We start from the raw sequence: 16,541 nt of genomic DNA on the forward strand, positions 1-16,541 counted from the left end.
CTTACCCCCCCCCCCCCCACACACACTATTCTACAACCGTTACTGCGTAGACAAACTGATTGTGACTATTTGCATGGTCAGCCCCCACTTTCGGATCAGCACCCCTCCCCTCCCCACTTTCAAAACCGTTCCGTGGCCCCTGAAGACGTATACATGCTCTACGTGATAAATTTACGAGATAATTTGGCGCCATAATTAAGACAACAATGCGCGTGCTCAGACTCAAATGTTGCTCTTGAGTGGCGGTAAAATCCTTGAGTGGTCGCACTGCTATCGGCATGTTCCGCGCATCATCTGCGAAGCTTACTCATGCTTTACGCATATACTGTCTGGAGTTCAAAATAAGTCGATTGAAGTATCATTCTTGGTGAAAACTTTGCTCTAGAAATGTGTAGAGAAACATAATTGCAACATGCATAAAACTGATATCATTTGTAATCAACGATAAAGGAAATTATTCATTCGATTGAAAGATTTTGATGCCCTTCGGTTGAACGTCTTAAAAAAGAGGAGTTGATATTTTAGAGAAAGAATCGCTCTGTTGAGCTATATCGACTACTTCCTTGAGTCTTTGAAGAAAGGGATAATCAACATGAGGATTTGTCTAGTTATCATTCTACTATTTCTGTTTTCATTTAATATACTGGAAGCAACGAAAGGAAACAGTAAGTCAATCGATATACCGTTTATCATATTTCAGAATTAATTCAAAGAGAATGTTATCAAAATGTGTATACAATGCAGTCACATTGAGAAAGACTTTTAAATAAGATTCTTATGTGCGAAATGCATGATCTGAATGTGAAGTTTTGTGGGTTTATTGATATGTTTTTAGTATTCCGTTTAATGAATTTAATTCGAATTTGTTTCAACGTATCTTTGGTTATGCCTTTTGATTGTGTCATTATTATTATGATAATGAACTAAATCCATGCAACTGTGTTATGCTAATTTCTTGATAGAAAGTAGATCTATATTCTCATTCAGATTCTCGATTCAGCTGGAGCAAAGTCACGTAGAAAAGTTTTTTCCACGTAGAAAAGTTTTTTTTTCAAAGTCCTTGGGTTGATCCGATCAGTGAATAATGATGAAATTGAATAATATCTGCTTTAGATAAAGAACGAAAAACCTCTAAACAGAGTTTTTATTAATACTTATAATAATCAAGCTATATGTCTTTAAGTTAGGAAAACATGAACGCATAACGCATTGAAGAACATGCCTGGGTATATACTCCCCCCCCCCCAACAAAAAAAAGTAAAAAGTCATTGGTGAAGTGGAGGGTATAATTCTTACCATGTTATATCGAACAGCCCCAGAACAGATACATACAGTCCATGTCATAAAACAATATACACCTAAAATTGAATCCGGTCATTTAATCAAAGCTAGCAAATTTGTTTGAGGAATGAATTTTCCTAATGATTTTTTAGTATTGCAAATAACAAAAAAATAAAAGTAAATCAAAAATATCATATTCGAAATCAAGCTTCCAATTCAAGGAATAATTCAAAAGCTTGAGTTCGAATGTTTCAATTGCCGTTTTTCAATATACTCTAACCTTTGATCTCCATATTTTGTTTTCTATCTCTTCGTCTTCCATTTGCCTCATTCCCTTATCTAACCCCCTCTTTCTCTTCTTCCTCTTTCTGCCCCCTCTCTCGTCTCCTCACCCCAATGCCTCCCTTTTCTCTCAATCTCCGCCTCGGCCCTCTCATCTTATTTTCTCTCCTCAATGCTTCTCGTCCCCTCCCCCTCTATCCTCTCTCCCATCTCCCCTTCCCTCCCGCTCACCCCCCCCCATCTACTCCCAGATTGGAGGATGTTACCCTATCATGACTACCACTCCGCTCAGGTGTACCTCATAAACCACTACCTAGTGAATGATTCCAGGTATTCCAAATACGTTCGTCCCGTCAACACCGAAGACGCTATTACTCATGTCACCCTGAGCTTCCATCTCGGTACTATCATAGACCTGGTAAGTGAGCCCACTTGTGTATAGATGGGGGTGGGGTGCGGGGGACACTGGACCCCATTAAAAGGTACACGAGGAAGAAAAAAAAATAAGGGGAAAGAAGAGAAAATGAAAACGGGTGAAATAGGATATTACGTTCTGTCATAATTATGATTTAATTGAATTCAATTTCGTATATTTCCACAATTTCATAAACTTGATAAATTATGCACAAATCATCCCCCAAACCCCCCCCCCCCCCAATGAATGACACAATACATAGACACAAATACATATGTATACAATAACGATAGGTACAGAATATAGAATGATATACAAAAACACAAAAAGACATACAAAAAGTATTTAAAATACAATCAGGGAATAAATGACTTCATCAGTTTATGTTTAAAAATCAGGACAAAGTAGGGCAATTCCGGATATCAATATTTAAACAGTTCCGTACTCTGTAAAAAATACTTTGGTTTGAATTGAATTATGTTAAGAAACTGCCTTGATTTTTGCAAGTATATTTTGTAACTTTGGAGGTTTCAAGTAAAATTAATTTTATTTCTTTGCATCCATTTTGCTCAAGTAAATTATGTTACACCAACTAAATCAATAATTAACTCTCACAGCAATAATAGAAAACGAATGGGGAAGGGGACTTTCTAAGCACGAAAGTCCACTGCTCGTCTGATATCACTTCAACGTAGACATCTTTAATCCCAACATGAGACTGAATTCATTGTCACTTTGTACATCCTGTAGCTTTGGACCAATAGTTAAAGTTATGAACGAGAAAGCTTAAAATCTATCACAAAATTAGATGTTTATTTCAAAATTTTTGCCCCATCATTGAGTGATCCCAGGGGTTGGGGGTGGCTGTCATTCCTATATAGGTAGACAAAATGCAGGGGCCGCGGAAACGGGGAGGGGAACTTGGTGGACTTCAGTCCACCCCACCCGTTTTTCCAAAATCGTGTACAAAAACTTTGACCATCTGATTGTATTTTTTTTGCATGGTCAGCCCCCTCAACTTTCAAAACCGTTCCGCGGACCCTGAAATGTTCGTACACAAAAACACGTAAAAGATTCGCAATCAAAATTGCGAAAGAAATCAAGAGAACGGGTAGAGTGTTATTTGAGCCCGGTATATATGAGGCATTATTTAGGATGGCGGAAACATGCAAAATACTTTATTTACGGTACTCTATTTGAGACCTTTCTATATCGTAGCGTGGTAGGCCTTTTTGAATGTCCATATAGGGCCCATACACGAGCATGATACCCACCACACAATGACAGTGGCTCCCCAGTAAATGGGTCGAAGGTTAGAAGGGAAATCTACCTATTATCACATCGTGCTAAATATGGGGGGGGGGGGGGGGAATCTCTAACAGAAAGGTGAAAATTTAAAAGAAATCTAACTAGCATTAAGGCCTAGACAACATGAAGAGAAAACACAGAAAGAATTGAACCGTATAGAGCACCCTCTCTATCTTATTGATGTTATTTAAATACATTCCACATATCGAAATATTAATCACTGTACATCATAAAGCATGTTGGTATTGTTGACAGGTGCACTTTTTACATTTTGATGCCACGATGTAATATGCCTACAATTTAAGAAATAAATTTAGACAGGCATGCCATTCCCCGCGAACGAGACCTCTAACATTCAATTCGTCAAACTTCAATATAGGCAACCTAGTTGGATTGTTAAATGGTATACAAATTAAGTATATGACATCAATAATTCATGTAAACACCCATTAACCAATTTCCATGTAAGAAAGATCACCTCAGTATGTGATCTCAAAGAGTGCGTTGCCAAATTCACTAGAAGACACAATGCATCCCTGTGGGACCTCATACATCTTCAGCATGATACCTGAATACACGGAATCGATATAGGGCAAGACTCATTTCTCCTCCAAATTACACATCTTTTTATTGCACCGCAAGTGTTGCATAAAATAAATTACGTTTCGATTAAAGACAAGACTGTTATCCCTTCTCTCAATTGTAGTACCTCCCTAGAGCCCTGACATGCAATGAATAAATCAGGAGGAGAAAGGATGACTCTTTTCCTTCCATCTGTCTACAAGCCATAAACCATGACGGGGAGCGTTGTCGATCTCTCCCCGTAGGCTCTCCCAGTGGCAATTACTTTACAACGGTTGGGCGTGAAGATGACGCCTTTTCTTGAAGCACGAGTCACCCTAATCTGCCTCAATAAGACCAGTCGATCGAAACCATTTGAACAATACGTTTAGCTTACTTGAAGGCCTGTTTAAAGATAAACCCTTACCCTGGTACTGGTAACAACAACAGAAAATATAGTTTTCACTGAATTAAACAATACAAACCATCTCGGCGTAAGGCGTTCCACCATTATCATATGTATTATCCAAAATCCATTTTGTTTGAAAGATATTTAAAAATTATTTTTAAAATGTGAAATATCTTAATATGTTTATCATGAGTAGTACATGGGCCACGAAACGATTGGGGTATGACTGACATAGCAACACATGAATCGGGGAATTACTTTCCCAGATGACCATCAATATTTTTTTATAAACATTAATTATTTTTAATCTCAATTTCAGCAATTGATATGGACGTTATGTATCTGAAAATCTGTTGATGGTTATCTCATCCTTAAAGCCTGTATCCTTAAGCCCCACACTATTTAGAATCTTTTGCCTGTAAACGACCACTCTTTTATGTTACTCGTCATTCTTCCCTAAGTCCTCTATTTATTCCGAAACCTAGGACAGAATTTAAGAAGCGATCTTTTTCTTACATCGCTCCAAATATCTATAATAATCTACCGACTCATATACGTACGGCAACTTCACTCCAAATGTTTAAAAATCAAATCAGGCCACTCTCTTTATTGTTTTAACGCATGCACTGGTCCTATTTATAATGTCTTTTGCCATGATGTTATTTTATTTTGTTTTTGTTTTGATGTTATCGTGACGTTTTTTTTTTTTTTTTTTTTTTTTTTTTTTTTCTTTTTGGTTTTATGTATTTTTTGTTTGATTCATTTTACCTTTTGTTCTATTATTTGTCCTTGTATGCTACCTGCTTTATGCCATTTTATATCAATAATTTTCAAAGTCTTTTAAATTGTCAATTTTATAACTTATTTATAAATTTTACTTAGTTTAATTTTAGTCACACGTTTTTAAAGAAATTTCCTTTATTTCTATGATTTTGTTCGTCTTTTAAACTGTCTTGATTTTAATCTAGGTTTTTAATTTTTGTTTTGATTCATTTAATGTGATATCATTGATATGTCATGTAATTTTGATTGTGTATTGTATTTTACTTTATATTAATTGTATTTCATTTATTTTGTAAATCTTTCTATGTCTACAGGGCTCTTTTGTAAAGCAGGCCTTTGGGCTCTGAAAGGACTACCCTGTTTTTAAATAAAACTGAATAAATAAATAAATAAATATCAAGTATCATTTTTTTCATGTTCGTTTATAGCATCAATTTTTGGAAGTAATTTCTTCATACTATCGATTTTTACGGGAAATTCTCATTAGACTTGATTTATTGGTTTTATTGGTCAAATGACAAGTGAATTTGATGGAATAATGTCCATGACTAATTTCTTTGATCTCTTACAGGATGAATCAAGCCAAACATTAACGGCTCACATTGGCCTTTCAATGGTAAGTGTATATTTTGTATTACTTTCAAAGATCCAATAAGGGAAATATATCTTATCATTTTTTTACATGAATTTTGATTTAAAAAGAGTTTTCACTGAAAAGGTGATCGATCAAGCATATAAATATAAAGAGAGGGGGGAGAGGAAGGAAGAGTGGGAGGGGAGAGGCACAGAGGGGGGGGGGTTAAAGGGAGAATTGGGGGGGGGGGAAGAGATTAAGACAGGCCTATTATATCACATTTTCATAACAATTAAAGAAGGGCACAATCCAAAATGTTCCCAGGATTTCGAAGGTGATAGAGGGAATCATGAATAGATAAAGTCAAACACACACTAACCACAAAATGTTAAATATCCCACTTTTAGGGAGGGGGGGGGGGGTGTCGAATATGGTTGAGCAAGATCTAGACGAGTGTGCTTCTGTAGGCCTATTTACTATTCTGTTAAATCAAGCGCGTCAACAAAACTGGTTACCCCTGCGCTGTGTACATTGCGAGCTGAATGCCAGGATTGTCTAAATCTTAAACAGCGCCATCAGACGTTCGTTAGCATTCACATAACATTTTGCACATCTGAGATTAACTCTGTGTGCGCTGGACCATGAACCCATCTGTACTTATTTTCAGGGAGGGAAACAATGCATTGTTTGTTGAGTGTGAAATGCGAAGTTCGAGTGTGCATTGGTGCGAAGTACGCGTGGAAAGGGTTAAGTTGTTAAAGGTCAAGTCCACCCCAGAAAAATGTTGGTTTGAATAAATAGAGAAAAATCAAGCTAGCATAACGCTGAAAATGTCATCAAAATCGAACGTAAAATAAGAAAGTTATGACAATTTAAAGTTTCGCTTATTTTTCACAAAGCCACAACTCAGTGACATACAAATGAGACAGTCTAGTCGATGATGTCCCTCACTCACTATTTCATTTTTTTAAAAACAGATTTGACAATAAGGACCATGTTGACTGAACCATATACTATTAAACAATGCTAATTCCACATTCAGGGAGGAATGTATCGTTGTTTCACTTGCAAATGAAAAATGCAAATACGCGTATTTCATGCTATATATAGATAACCCAATGGGAAGGAACAAATGAATGAATTAATAGGATTTATAGATACATAGTAAATAAATACCTTATATATATATATATATATATATATATATATATGGATAACTAAATACATGAATAATCAAAATATTTTTTTGCAATGCAGTGGTCAGCTATCCCTATCACACTCGAAGTTTATATTTAGGTGACAGGCCCAAAGAGTTATTTCAAATTTGACAATGTCTAATCAATGACGTGACTCGATATTTAATCGTGTCTGTATTATATTTGTTAACGGTGAGGGGGGGGGGGGCTGTGATTATTATTATTATTTTATTATTATTATTATTTTATTATTATTATTATTATTATTATTGTTGTTGTTGTTGTTGTTGTGGTTATTGTTTTTGATGTTGCTATTATTGTTATTATCATTTTTATTATTATTATTATCATCATCATCATTTCGAATATCATTCAATACATATACTTTTTCATTGATGTTTTACGACCAAAAAGCCAATAATTAACACAAGAAATGAAAATAACTCTGTCTGCAATAGAACCCAGATTAGATCACTAAGTACTGGTAAAGTGACAGGGAGGTGGTTCCGATGTAAAAACGGGCCGTGCTCTGAATTAAAACAGCGCCATCATAGATTTATCCAGAATCAAACCCCGTACCCTTGGGATCCGCGTTTCATCGACATTTGTCGTCTGACACGCTGTCAGATCCAATAACGTTCCTTGAATTTGATTGACTATGAAGCACACGTGTTTGAATGTAACTATGGTAGCCATGGTAATCGTCGGATAAAACAGACTGTGTCTGATAAAGCATCTGATAAGTCATTTCATGAAACTCTCTCAATGTTTCTATGACACATGTTCTTCCAATTAGCCAACATATTTCCTGGCTCATTGTCTTCATGAATCAGATCATCATCAGTTTAAAAAAAAAGCGCAATGACGGATTTGAATTAACATTGCCATCCAGCGATTGAGTGCGAACCTTTGTGCCAAGATCATCAACTTCATCATCAACATCATCATCATCATCGTCATCATCATCATCATCATCTTCCTCCTCCTCCTCCTCTCCCACCTCATCACCACCACCGACACACCGCTCCACCACCACCATCGTCATCATCATCATTATTCCATCTCCTCCTTCTCCTCTTCCCCTTCTTCTCCCTTCGTGCCATGTCTTGCTCCTTCTTTTTTTCTCTCCTCATTGTTCTTCTCCCAGCATCGTCACCACCACCACTACTACTACTTCTCTTGCTACAACAACTACCTCCATAGTAGTGACGCTACATCAACCACTGCAGATCATTTATGTCACTGCTGTTGCTGCTGATGCTGATGCTACTACTACCACTACTTCTACTACCACTACTTCTACTACTAGTACTACTACTACTACTACTACTACTACTTCTACTACTACTACTACTACTACTACTACTACTACTACTACTACTACTACTACTACTACTACTACTACTACTTCTACTACTACTACTTCTACTACTACTACTACTACTACTACTACTACTACTACTACTACTACTACTACTACTACTACTACTACTACTACTACTACTACTACTACTTCTACTACTACTACTTCTACTACTACTACTACTACTACTACTACTACTACTACTACTACTACTACTACTACTACTACTACTACTACTACTACTACTACTACTACTACTACTACTATTGCCACCAACACCACCTCCACCACCACCACCACCACCACTTCTTCTCCTTCTCCTCCTCTATCTCCTCCTCCTTCTACCATCATTACGATCATGATGCAGCTGCTGTTGCTGCTATTTTTAGGACCGTCTTCTGCTAATCTGTCTTTTATCCGTTGTTGTTTTCCTATCCATTATTCGTTGAAAACAAAACATTCAATTTGATAACAAAGTTTGGAAATCTGTTTTGCAGCGTTAAGCGTTTCATTCTTTAGGGTTTTTTTACCATTGTAATTATTGATGCATTCTGGGCCGAATCATACCGCGAGCTCGAAACGCTGCCGAGAATAATCGCCGACAACAAGTGATGGCAAAAATGTTTCCCATTCTAGATCATCATCTACTCCAGACATGCCAGAAGTCACCTGCTCCTTTGATGAATGATTTGATAATCGATTTTCAACAAGAGAAGAAAATCAGAATAACGAGTGAATAATTGGTTTCAAAATCGACTATTAGCAGGGAGTGTGTATCTTATTCTAGATGTCTCTCTTGTTTAATTTTGTTTGGAATCATCAGCTTACATCTTTGTGATGAAACTCGATTGAGTGAATAAACAGGAATCCAAGCTTTGTCAAACAAGAGGATTACAAGAATGAATCATCGAAAGCATCGGGAAAAATCGGGCCTTTCCCTTACCATTCAGAGACGGGCTACAGGTGCATGATGTGCGACTGGTGCAAACTCTCGAGAACCGAGAGGGAGGGAAAATGATTTCACGCGTGTGCCGCCTTCTCATCTGTGCATCATTAATTCTTGGTTTATTTTTTTCTACCTTGCCTTTTCCTTACAACCAAGGGGGTAGGGTTATTGATTTTTAGCTCTCTTTCTTTGACAAGTGAGTGAACGATGGCCCAACGCCGTCCGAGATCATCAGCTCATCGTCAAACGCCAATGTCGAAACATGACGCACGCCTGCCGAATTTTGGCACGGGAAACATCGAGGGGTGACGAGCAAACAAAAAAACGGCGGGCCGCGTGGGTTTACAACCAGCAAGCGGAAACCTAGATACTAATTTTGCACTTTCGAAAGGCGGTTTTTTGTCTCAAGTAAATACCTCAATCAAGAAATCATGTAACAATCAATGCTCAAACTTCAAACATCGAGGCAAACCAGACGAAAAGAATTATGGGAACGCAGGCAGCGCATTAAGCAAAAGCGTGGTGACGAAACATAATGGAACCCCTTCCCACAATCAACCATGCTCTGTTAGTCTATTAAAGCATTAAAAAATCTACCTCGGATTCTTTTTTTTTCTGTTTGTCTTTGTTTTCACCATCAACCTATTACTTATCATGAACACACGTGTTAAAAACGCTCGACTTACAAAGAAGGAATAAGCACCGTCCAGGATTGATATTTCAATCTAGTCCTCTTAAGCACACGACAAAACTTGCTGGAACACTTGGTTAAGACAGAATCTTTACATTTCTTTTGTAAAGCGAAACTTAACATCCCGATAAAAACCAATATTCCATGTAATGGGCTTTACCGAGAAGAAATACAATAAAAATGAATTAATATCATGACAAGCATGAGCAGTGTGGTGTAAATGCGACATTTCCCCCCAATATTTTTAGTTAGGCTGAAATACATTAACGAAAAGTTTACAAAGGTCATGGAGACGGTTTTTCACAAACATGTTGAAAAGTTATGCCAGACTAGATGCACGACTGATGTCATGATTTTTTCTTCATTAAACCCATCAGCTTCTCGTTATTAATGTTTCAACTTTAAGCAAATGTGCTTATTAACCATGAGGCAGTTGTTCATCAAAGTTAGAAAAGACTTTGAATGGTGATCCAGGCTATCCCAAGTTCGGATTCACTAGATCAATCGCAGACGTTACCTGCATTGAAATTGAAAATGATCGAAATTTTCTGCAACAGTATAAGTAGAATTAGTATTGAATTTGATGTACAATATTGAGATTTAGTTAAATTTATTGTTTAAACTATGATAATGACATTATTTGGGGCTAACCTCGATTAGCATCTTGCTATTATGTTAGCTCCAATTACCAAATGTTTTGTTTATATGTGATGTACTATTCCTTGTAATTATACATGACAGTGATATTTGGTAATAAAAAATTCAAAAAAAAAAAAAAAAAACTACCCAGAACACAGAGCGTAATTTGAAAAAGAAGATGATCTAACTGATTTATTCTATCCATTAGGAGGCATACGGGGCATACCCCTCCCTGCTCCATTGATTCGCTTACAGAAAGTCAAAATTTATTTACGATCATGGTAGGTATCTCATTGATAATGTATGCCCGAAACACGAGCTGATTTTTTTATTTTATTTATTCGTCCGGGAACGAATTGAATTGATTTTAAGATCATCTTGCTGACATTCCAATGTTAGAAGAAATCAGCTCCAGTCTATCTACAAGAGTTGATATCAGAATATTCACGGTTATACGGTTCAAGATCTTTTTATCCCGCAGCCCCTCATCTCTTGAACAATCTACCACAAAGTATAAAACAAGCAGATTCAACTGATAAAATCAAAATCCATGTTAAAAACCTACTGTTTGTTAAATAGCCTTTCCCTTTGCATGTGAAGCCCCTCAACCGTCTAGTCTACTGTGAACTATACAATTACTTTAGTTTTTTTTGCTGAAATTCCTTCTCTCTTTCTATTTTTACCTAACCGCTTAGAGGCATGTTTTGTGATAAGCGCTATACAAATAATGTTGATTATTATCATTATTTTTTGATATACCAGGATACGGACTTGAAATAGGGGACATTTTAAACACCATGTGAATTCACATCTGGGCATTGTGGCGTGCGCTTGTAATCCAGGCTGTGGTCGGGCATATACAATTTGATGCAGAGGTTCGAGCCTAGGGGATCGTTTCATGAAGTTGACTTTCTCCGACAGTTACCATAGTAACAATCAAAGGCCAGTACCTCTCAGCCAATCAAAACCAAGGATTTCACTGACATTGTTAGCACTGACAATTTAGTTAGTGATGACAACTTTCATGAAACAACCCCTGGTTCCGTCTTTCGGAAAGTGACGTTGAAGGTCGGTCCCAGACGTAAATAATCATGTCTGATTGATTTAAGTCGGACAAAACTCTATCACACGCAAACGAGCATAGAAAGTATTTCATTAAACACAAGGGGGAAGCGCGAAGCGCGAGCTGAATGTTTTTATATAGGCATACTGACCTGAAAACTGAACGTTTTCTGGACTATAATTATATACGGGATAAGCATTTCGACAAACAAATAAGGCAATTGCAAAGTTCAAACTGATTTTTTCCCGTCCGTACATGAAAACTGGAAATTTTAAGTACTCTATTGTATGTTGTCTTGAACAGGATACGAAGTATTTATCTAATCGATAAATAGGATATACTGACCGGATAATAAAATGTTTTAAGGACTAATTGTAAAAAAATCGAGAACAAAAAGCGTATCTTACTAAACAAAATTATTGAATCACTAACACGCAAAACGCGAGCTGATTTTTGTTTTGTACCCTGACTGGAAAACGGATATTTAATCGTCATAATTCTGACATGAATCTCATTAAATACTTTATCAGAATGTAGGTTTATGCAAGGCTGATACTAAAAGTGTGATTTCATTAATCTTGCCCATGTTGACGTTTCCTTCGTTCCATAGAAATCAATAACTCGGTGGCAATTAATAATGAAGATTGTGGAGAATATGACATAATAAATAATACCATTGTGTCAACCTGGAGAAATTCCCATCGGTCTTTATAGGTTTATTGCTCATATACGCACAATTTTCTTTTCCTTTATTTCTCTTTTTTTCTCCCCATCTCCCTCTCTATCTTTTTTCTCTCTCCTTCCCTCCTGAACTCTCTCCCCTCTCTCTTTCCATCTCTCCCTCCCCTTTCACACCCCTCTCCGTCTATTTCTCTCTCTCTCTATGTATTTCTTTACTTCCTCTCTTCGCGTCCTCAATTACAATGTCATCAAAGACATAACCAATGAAATAGAGGTGATGGGATTCAAGCCATAACGCGTGCCTGGACGCTCAGTATTCACCATTCGCTAACATGGTAATTGGCTTACTGCTACTGCAGAAGTCAAGAATTGTTTGATATATTTACTGAAGGCCTATTTGTCAAGTTTCCCATCGAGAGGGAAAGCGTAAATTTCGGCACTGTGGGAAAATCTAGCCACGACATAGAGTGGGAAACTTGGGGGAAATTTTGAGAGAGAAAAGACAGGTGGAGATAGAGGATGATAAGTGAAAAAAGGGATGAGAGAAACAATGGAGCAAGTAGGCGTATATAGGGGAATATTTACATCCATCTCACAATTAAATTAGTTTTGTTTTTCAATTTTCAACAAAAATTACATCATGATAATTTAAAGCCTCCTATAACATTATTGGTGGCAAATTCTCACATTGTATATCTATTTTAAATTTATTCTTTCCTAATATATTTGAATGATTTCAGTGGTTAAGAAAACTGTTTCAGTAAATGTCCTCAGGCAGTTATGAATGAACAGGACACAAAAGACATTGATGAATTGAACATTGACAGTAGACAGGGCTATGATTTTATTGTGAACAGCGCCATCTTTGACACAAATATCCACATTTTTGCCATCCTAACTGAATGTTATCAGCTGTTTTGCCGCTGCTTTGATATTACTAAAATATATTACTCAGCAGTTAAACACTAGATTCTATGTTCGTCCCATCATTTCGAATAAATATTCATTTAGATACTTAGTCATGGTATATTTCACATTATCGTTTTAAATTAAATACTGATTTGATAACTACATCGGTCGTTTTTACGCCGAACACAGACATGTCAGACTCGGCCTACAATCATATCCCTTTAATATTTCTTTGTTACAGAAGAGACACCCCCTCTGTCGTATAAGGAAAATACATAGAAGATAACAAAGAAATAAAAGAAATACATGGTTCTCTATCCACAACCACTTTGAATTTGCCTTGTGCAGGTGTACATTTTAAACCGAAACCCGGAACAACGTCTCGAATATGCTAGATGAAAAGGAAAACAAATTACTGTTTGTTCTGTTCTAATAATCATCATCCATTTAATTCGACCAGTAGTGAAGGGGCGTGGCACTTTAGGCGGCATTTGATTTGAAGATCGGTGATAAAATTTTACATGATTAGTGGATTGAATAATGGTTTAGATAATGGCGAGCTTCATAGCCGAAACCCAAATGGTTATACTCCAGACACCATTGCCACGATTGTGTACAGTTCTTTTATAATACAGTATAATTTAAGAATAAAAAAAAACGTTGTATTGACATACATTTTAAGATGGAGAAAATTGAAATAAATCTTAGGCAGGTGGCAAGAGATTAATTTACAGAACATAATCATTTGCAGATTGATCAACACATCAAGAAGAATTTGAATTCAGAATAAATTATCTGGAATACGTCATAAGCTTTAGTGTGTTTTCCATTTTTTTAGTGAAACATATTTTTTTATATTAATTCAGCTCTACCACCTTCAGTCTTTTTCAATGCGTGTTTCAGTATTCATTATTGTTTCATATTTTCGATTTAGAAAACAAACAGAGATAGATAGATAGATACCTAACTACAGTACTCGCCTCTCTAAAGTGGCTAAGCTGCTTTCAAAATTTTGATTTTGAGGTGCCCCTGGGTTTGTGCCCTTCCTGGCCATGTGCATTAGGCCACGAGACGTATTCTCAAAATCGGTGCTAAAGAACAGTCTCAAACACCAAGCAAGCATCTGTCCTATGACACTAGTATACTATAGCAGTGAGCTAAAATTATGGGGGCCTTATTTACACAGGGGTCTCAATTACCCCATCCCTACACAGTAAAAATTAAACAAACTTTAAAGATTAAACAAAATACTACATGTATTTAAAATAAACAGGAATGTAGTGGTCAATTTTACGTTGCATGGTTTTGGAAAAAAAAGTGGGGGAGGGCTGAAGCCCACCGAGCCCCCCCCCCCCCCAGTTCCGTAGGCCCTAAATTAGACCATTTTCTTCCATCAAGACAACTTCACTTTGGGGTGAATTACCGAACGACTGTGGATCTTGATAGACCTAAGCATGATAAGTGTTCAAACAGTAGCGGTGTTATGCCGATAATTGCCTCTCCTGCTCCGGCCTGGAGCCCGCTCGAAGAGGACACGGATTACGGAGGCACGCGACCCGGAGCTTTAAAGTAACTGTCCGCATAATTATCATGGCGTTGGGTTTTTTTTTAATGTCGTCCCTAGGATGATGTTTAAAATCGTCATTCTAGAGTAAGTGGCCATGATATCAGAATAGTTTCAGATGCCCACTTCAATTATGTTGAAATTAACTTTGCATTATCAAAATAGCACAGATATATTCTAAATGAAGAAAGTAGTATTATCGGGATTACAGACTGCCTTCTAATCTACCTGTTTTCCACAAAAATAAAATCAATATCATAATTCACATTTTATTTTCATGTTTCTGACAAAAGGTATTGTGTATCAAGGCCATCTTCATCCCACCCCCTCCATTCTACACCTGCACTTTTACATTAAGATAGTATTATTAAATATGATTTGTAATTGTTTTCCGGGGTAGCCACACAGTCAAGCTATGCTTATAGTGGCACCCCTTGCAATCTTCTAGAAAATACAATCATGTTCATATTTTTTGTTGTTAAATATTTTGTTATGTACTATGTATTTTCTTTGTTATTTTGTTTTTGAAAAAGTTGCAGAAACAATAAATGAAATGAAATATTACATGCTCTCGAAATTAATTACGCAAGAACAGTTGTTGCAAAAGCACAGACACGAGACTCATGAAAAGAAATTGGAAATGACATTGTAAATTGTTCTACGTAACACTGACATGTCACTATTTGACTCCACATAATACAACATAAATTGATTGAGAAATCAAATAGATATTGACAGAAAAAATGTGAATGCTTAAAATGCAATAATAGCAGTTGCGGGTATTGAGATAATTAATTCGTTTCGTTAAAACTGTATAAATGTTTTATGTTTGTAGAATTTATCCTTTAAATGCAATATATGAACAACGGTTTGCTTATCTCGGCTAATCCTCGGCGTAGATAAAGCATTTATCAGTTATCTTATCACTATTATATCAAGCAAAATCGGGACAACATCATTCAAGATCCGTGTTTCATTATTATGACGCTGTCAACAAGGATCGTTTTAAACGAATCAATCGCACAATTTTATTATCAGTAGTGTTAATATTGAACGAGTGTAATTGCTACTGTTAAGTAGCGTATACATATCGTTATCAAACGAACGCACACATATTATGATGAAAGAGTATAGTCAATTTGTGTCGTTTGCCAAACGAGAATTTAATTCATCGCATGTGTTTGTCGAAAATTTACACCCTTGGAAGTGTGGCAGAGTAACCTCAGAGTTAAAGGCCGAGTCCATCCCAACAAAAACGTTTTCTTTTTTAAGAAAAAAAAACAGCGAAAAACAAAACAAGTATAATGCTTCAAATGTCATCAAAATCAGATCTGAAATAACAATATTACAAATTCAGTTTGCCTAATTTCACAAATGAGTTACCATGGTTACAAAATAAATTAAGGTACGATAATAATGGAACCGTTGACGGCACGCATTCATTACATCTCATGTATTTATATAACATATATATTTTAAACCCGTTTTAATAGTTTGATTCCTCTGTGAATATTTGGATTCATCATTATTTTAACCTCCAGTGAAACATTCAAAAGCTGGTGATGTGCTGTTTTGTGAAAATATCGAAAGTATAAAATTTCATAGCTTTTTTATTTTACATCCGATTTTGATTAAATGTTCAGTGTGATGTACTTGCTTTATTATTATTTGGGGGATATGATTTTTAAAAGAGACGCTCCCCCATAATATTTAATCTTATTGTTTGTTTTACTTATTACAGAAAATATGGGTTTGGGGGTTCATTCTTTTCTGCATGTGTGGTTTTGGTGAATTTTTTTAAAGACTTATACTTACATTTATTAACGTGCCATTTGAGATTCAATCCTTTTTCTAATAAAATTATAGATACAGTTTA

The 16,541-nt window shown here is 36.2% G+C and overlaps 1 long non-coding RNA gene across 1 annotated transcript; it reads left to right on the top strand.

Moving 5' to 3' along the window:
- Positions 1 to 344: 344 nt before the first annotated feature.
- LOC129255086 (uncharacterized) lies at positions 345 to 5,655 on the top strand. The gene is made up of 3 exons (XR_010292782.1): positions 345 to 665; positions 1,815 to 1,981; positions 5,611 to 5,655. It is a non-coding gene; the product is annotated as an uncharacterized LOC129255086 (long non-coding RNA).
- Positions 5,656 to 16,541: the final 10,886 nt, after the last annotated feature.

The sequence above is a fragment of the Lytechinus pictus genome, chromosome 2 (assembly GCF_037042905.1).
Source record: "Lytechinus pictus isolate F3 Inbred chromosome 2, Lp3.0, whole genome shotgun sequence".
Lineage (NCBI taxonomy): Eukaryota > Metazoa > Echinodermata > Echinoidea > Temnopleuroida > Toxopneustidae > Lytechinus > Lytechinus pictus.